The 6000-nt window shown below is 47.2% G+C and overlaps 1 protein-coding gene across 6 annotated transcripts in view; it reads left to right on the top strand.

The window, feature by feature from the left end:
• The first annotated feature begins 1514 nt into the window (after positions 1-1514).
• Positions 1515-6000, top strand: part of Stk17b (serine/threonine kinase 17b) — a 64282-nt gene continuing 59796 nt past the window's right edge. For all 6 annotated transcript variants that reach the window (XR_010050945.1, XR_010050944.1, XM_063259471.1 and 3 more), the window contains exon 1: positions 1515-1653. The gene's annotated coding sequence lies outside the window, so the exon portion shown is untranslated. The remainder of the gene's footprint in view (positions 1654-6000) is intronic.

Genomic DNA, 6000 nt, shown 5'->3' with positions numbered 1-6000 from the left:
AATATGTACTCATAAAAATAAAAAGTTAATAAAAAGACCCGGAGAAGGCTGGCTGGTTAGAGCAGAGAATCGGTTTTCAGTGGTGACAGGAAGAGAAAATCTGCCTGTGTCAGAGGGTTGGGTTGGTGACAGAAGGAAGAGGAGTGAGTGTAAAGGATCGCCAGGATCAGGAGACGGATCAGACGCTGCGATTCGGAGGTCCAGAGTTACACACACAGAGGCACACACACACACGCACACACACACCCCACAGAAACCACCCACAGTGTGCAGTCCTCCACCACCATTCAAGAGGTAGCCGGTGACCGGCCAGTGCCAAGTCCATGGTGTTGGTGACAGACAGGATAGGAACATCCTCCCTGGTTTGTAGACGCCTAAGTCACCTGAAAAGTCACCTGAAGTTTCAGCATGGAGCTTTTCATTGTTTCTGTCCTCACGTCAGGTTTCTTCAGTCTGTACCCATTATCACAGCAGAAAGTCAGCTTGTTGCTAGCAAGGCTCTCTGCCCCAGGAGGCTTGCGCTGGGCACGGGCAGCTCATGCTGCGTTAGGTGGCCTCGATGCTTCTGATCCGTATGTCTCGGGAGAAATACACTGTGGAGAAGCAACCCATGGCTTGATGGGAGCATGCTTGGCTTACTGTGCTATGACAAGGAAACCTCTTTAATACAGTGGCTGAGTGTTAAAGTCTTGCAAAAGAGTCCACTCCTAATGTCTTTTCCCAGTAGTCTTTATTTTCTTAAACAATAATTGAAAATGTACTCTGCAGCCAATCCTGGGTGATATATATGTATATGCAGTACATATAATCCAGGATCATCTGTCCTGTGTGATATACATGCCACATGAAATGGTGCTATCTGGCCCAGGCCTTTGGACTTTTCCCTTGTCTTTAAGACACGAGAGCGATACTGAGCAGGTTTGGTCTTCAACCTCAGCATCCTTGTCTCTCTCCCCATCTGCCTGCAGCCCAGCCTCAGGGGAGGCGACTCTCAGAATGGACTTCAGCATAAGCCTGAGGGACCAAGACAGGTCCCCGGAGCTTCTGCCCAGGAGCAACCAACTGTGCACTGGGGCAGGTGAGGGCACAGGGAATGTCTCCTCTAGGTACCAAAAGGTGGGTGCTGCGGGGAAGGCAGCTGGGAAGCTTTTTTTCCTCTCCCAGAAGGCCAAAGATTGGGCCCTGGATGGGTCAGTGCAGAGGAGAGGCCCAAGCACCTCCCGGGCCCCGCCCCCCGTCCCGCCCTGGCCCCGCCCCCCGTCCCGCCCTGGCCCCGCCCACCCGCGCGTCCCACTTGCCCCAGGCGGTCCTGAGCCGGACAAGCCAGCGCGGCTGGGCGGGGCGGTGGCGGCGGCCACACCCTCTCCTCGCAGGCCACGCCCCCAGCACGCGCCGCCCGCAGGCCATCCCGCCCCTCCCGCCACGTGACGGCCTCGCCCTCCTCACGCGCCGTGATTGGTTCTCCCGGGTAGGGGCGGGGCTTTGCCGGCTTCCTCGCCCCAGAACAGGCTGCAGTTTTTAAACCTCAACTGTAACTTAGCTCAAGTCCCCGCCGCCGCCGGGTCTCCCCGTCACTGCTGTGGCCCTGTCCGGAAGGGTCTCCGAGGGTCCGCGCAGCCCAGCGGAGGGGCCTCTGGGAGCCTGAGGGGGTCGGTGAGTGTCCGGCCGGGTCCGCGAGAGGTCGGGCTGGAGGGGAACTTCGGGGTGAAAGGTCGAGGGTGACAGGACTCGGGGTGAGGGGGACTTCGGGGTGAATGGGACCCGGAGTGAAGGGACTTCAGGGTGACGGATCCGGGCTGAGGTGGACTTGGGGGTGACGGGATCCGGGGTGACGGGATCTGGGATATGAGGGAACTTTGGGGAGACGGGACCTGATGTGAAAGGTCCGGCCCGCGTGGCCCTGGCGCCCTGCGCGGCCCTGGTGGACTCGGGGACGACTGGGGACGCGGGGCGCAGGCCAGGCCGCTCCTGTCTGCCCGCCGCCGCCCGCGCGTGGAGTGCAGAGCGCGTCCGTGGGCGCGGGACCGGGACGAGGCGAGGACGAGGGCGCCGTCTGCGTGGCTCCAAGCTGCGCGCTGCCCGAGCCGCCACAGCCGGGTGGAGCGCCTGGCCCGTGGGGCTGGGGCTGGGGCTGGGGCTGGAGGCGCCCGGACTTCAGCCCGCAAACGTGCATGAGCGGCTGGGCGGACTTCGCGTTCACACCGTGGTCCGGATCTGGGCTGAGCCTGGCGGGATGCTCAGGGTGGTGTGGCCCCTGTCACCTCCCGCGTTTGAGAGGGTTTGAAGGACAGCGCAGTCTCTGGGAACGACTGCTCCAGGAAGGTGGCAGCCTCTGCAGCCTGGCATTTTGAACCCAGGAACACAGTTTTGTGGCAGGAAAAGATCAAAAAAAGGCTCGAACTGTGCAGCAGGATGGCGAACTGGCCAGCAGTTTTTAGCAGTTTCTAAATGTTTGCTTTTTCTTTTAAAGCACGTACCATAAAATTGTGTATTTTTTTTTTTTAAACTAGCTCATGGAAACAGTGCCCTCTGGGCAGATGCTCAATTTTAAAATGTTGTCAAATGCATGAATCATTGGGGTTATTTATAGCTGCTTTATTATTAAATATGCAATACATTTTAGATCATTTTCCAAAATGTGGACCAATGATTCAAATAATATATATGTACTCAATTACGGCATGTTAAAAAAGTAAAGTTTTTGTAATCTGAGACCAGTTTTTGTGTGTGGATAGAATGATTGCATTTCCTTTTGGAATCACTGAATAGTGAATTACTGTTTGGTTTGGGTAGAATCAGATTTTAGGAAAGTAGAGAGACTTGACTATTGATCCCTGTTTCAATATATGAGTAAGACATTAGAAGGAAATTCAGGCATTTTATGACAGACATATCAAAATTTCTGTCCTCATTTAAGAGGAAGCCAGGAGTCAAATAGATCAACTACTAATTTATTTAGTAAACTCTTAAACTATCTTAAACTTTTTGGTACATATATTTTAGTAAGTTAATATAGATGGTATATTATAATATATATTTCCTTGTGTAAAAGTTGGCAGTTGAGAGGTATACTCTTAGCTCTTTTTTAAATTTTATTTTATTTTATTTTTATTTTTATTTTTTTGTGTGTGTGTGAGTTGTCCTGGTGATGGAACCCAGAGCCTAGGGCATTTAGGCAAGTGCTATGCCACAGAACCACATCCCTGTCCCTTGACTACTACTTTGAAAGGATTTTGATCGATTCTTGGTTTTTTAATGTGTTATTCTGCACTTTGTATATATATACTGTGTTAGAAATACTAACAGTCACTTGGAAAATTTTAAATGTATTCAGTTGCTTTGTCTTCTGTATGACAAAAGCCAGTGATTTTAAGTACTGTATATGTTGTGGTAGACTATTATCAAAGGAGAGCCTGTTGAACTGAGTAAAATGCACAGCAGGACAGGGCAGAGTGTTCTTATGAATTAAGTTGCAAGCACATATTTTTATCTAAATGTGTTGTAGTAAATGCTGCAATTTTCAAGACATACTTTGTTACATATTTTTGATTTATCTTTTTTCCCAAAACATTTAAACTCACTGAACTAGTTCATTTCTTTTAACATTTATATGCAGCATGTTTTGGTTCATCTCTTATCCTTTCCCAGTACTCCAAAAGAGGGCGTAGTTATGCTATAAGCATTGAGAACTTCTACCAGGGAGATGGTAGTTTCCTCTTTAATCCTGAAAGACTCGGGTTCCTTTTGCGCTGTAATAGTTCCTGAATAAACAGTCCTTCAGTGGTGCTGTTAGGTAAACAGTAATTTATTGTACACCAGAAACCTAATTTTCCACCTGATGAGTGGCAGACGCCATGTGTTTGTTGGCCCACTGTGTTTCCATTTTTCAACATCTTCTTACCCTGCTGCACAATTAGAGGATTTAATTCCCATTAACGCCTTTCTGAAGGTGGGAAGAGACAGTGTCAGGCCTTACCATCTTGGCAGTCAGGCCTGGGGACTTCAATGCTGGATAGTATGTGTTAGAAGGGTCGGATTAGAGTTAGCTTAGCTGGCTTCCTATTGTGATTTGGGGGGACTGAATTTTTGAACTATATGTTCAATAGTAATAAGCAGTTCAAACCAGGTTACATTTCCTGATTGAGGTTGTTCTTAAAACATTGATATTTTTAACCATAAAAACAGGTGTCACCCATTCTAGAAAGTCTGATAATTATAAAATAAGTTGTTGGCAATGTGGAATATAATAAAAATAATTTTATCTATGTTTCTGAGCTGTGTGGCCACCCTGTTTTGAACTGGATTCTCTAGTAGCAATTTAAATGTGTATTTAGCTAAATTCTGAGTGAAGCAGAGGCCGACTGCATTCCTGAGCGCTGGTCCTGTGATGTCAAGATGGATCCCAACTTCTGATGCCTTGAATGCAAGAGACACACCTAAACATTCACTTTGCTATATTTTATTATCCATGTAGTTCTGTTTATTGAACATATTTTGAATGCCTGCCAGGTTCCAGGCACCAGGCTTGTTGTTCAGACACAGAGTAAAAGTTTGCTGCCCTGTAGGTGCTCAACATAATGGCAGGCTGCCGTTTGACCTTTGATGTAGGCATGGCAAGGGGCTGCTTGCTATAAAGGAGGGGCCTTTACATCAGCTGTGGGCTTGGGGCAAGGCTTCCTGAGGAAGAGCATGTGTGGAGTTAGCCATCTGAGGATGCTGTAAGGTGTCTGAGGCTGAGAAGGGTAACGAGGATGTGGAGACAAATATGAGCTCATGGTGCGGCAGGAAACGAAACTGGTGCCCCAGCTTTGGTGGCCTTTATGTGTCATCCTTAAGAGTGTTAGCTTGTAGGCGCCAAGGAATCAAAGCAGACTACTTAGTTCATTACTGCATATTGTAAATTCTACTTTTGTAGCGCTCTTACTCGATGCACTTCAAATGGATGTCATGATGAATACTTTAACAGAGCTGTTTTGCGGGTTATGGGGACTGTTTGCCTTGCTCTGAGTCTCATCGTAGTTGCTTTCTTCATTTCAAGTAAGGCAAGGCCCACATCCAGCCTAACATTTCCTTCTGTTCTCACCTTCATTGATTTATGTCTGAAGTCTTATTGTAGTTATTATAATAGTAGTTAATGGAAAAATTGAAAAAAATTGTGAGACACCATTATTCTAGTAGTGCTGTGTAACTGAAAATTTAATTGCACCTTCTCTTACCCTTCTAGCACCCACTGTGTCTATAATTGTACACGAACACACAGATTTACTTATTAAGCCCTTAAAATATTTTTATTAATTATAGTTTGTTAAAATGTTATGAAATGGATTTCAAATGCAGTAACACACGCTGCCAAGTTAGACTGATTATAAGTCTGTGTACTGTGGTAGAAGACAAGAAAGGTTCTGGGAGTTGTTTATTGGATTTCAGAGACTGTAGTGGGGAATATAGAAGATATAAGGAGAGAGAGAAACAGACAGACACTGACTTCATGGATCTTATGTGAAGGCCTGCCGGATATTTGTGGAGAGTTTGGGGGAGAGAGGTAACTTTCATGCTGCACTACATGGGAAAGTGGCCAGAAGAGGAGAAACAGCCAAGTTCTAGGTTGCAATATCTGGTCCAAGTGCACTACAGAGAAGGCAGGTGACCTTAAAATATACCACAGAATAGTTAAAGCCGTTAGTGATGGAGGCGATCAGCTGTAAATAGGTGATCTTATGATTTGATTATCAGAAAGGTGTGCTTTTCCAAAGACATGGCTTGAGTTCCAGTGTATTCAGATCCAGAATGAAATTTATTACAGTCTCCAAAATGGCTTGTGGAGTAACAAGTGTTACTGTCCGGCATGGTTTCCAGCTGCATCTGTAGTCGTATGGTTGCCTGTGGTATAGTCGTCCATGGTAAGACCAGCAGTGGAGACAGATGCTACCAATGTGGTGAAAAACAGGAACAGCACAAGGGTTTGAGACTAGTAAGAAGCCAGACACTTAGACGGGGGCA

The sequence above is a fragment of the Cavia porcellus genome, unplaced genomic scaffold (assembly GCF_034190915.1).
Source record: "Cavia porcellus strain 051 isolate PalLab524CR breed Dunkin Hartley unplaced genomic scaffold, mCavPor4.1 scaffold_12, whole genome shotgun sequence".
NCBI classification, from domain to species: Eukaryota; Metazoa; Chordata; class Mammalia; order Rodentia; family Caviidae; genus Cavia; species Cavia porcellus.
Note: the sequence above shows the minus strand (reverse complement) of the source record. Positions and strands in the feature narration are given on the sequence as shown.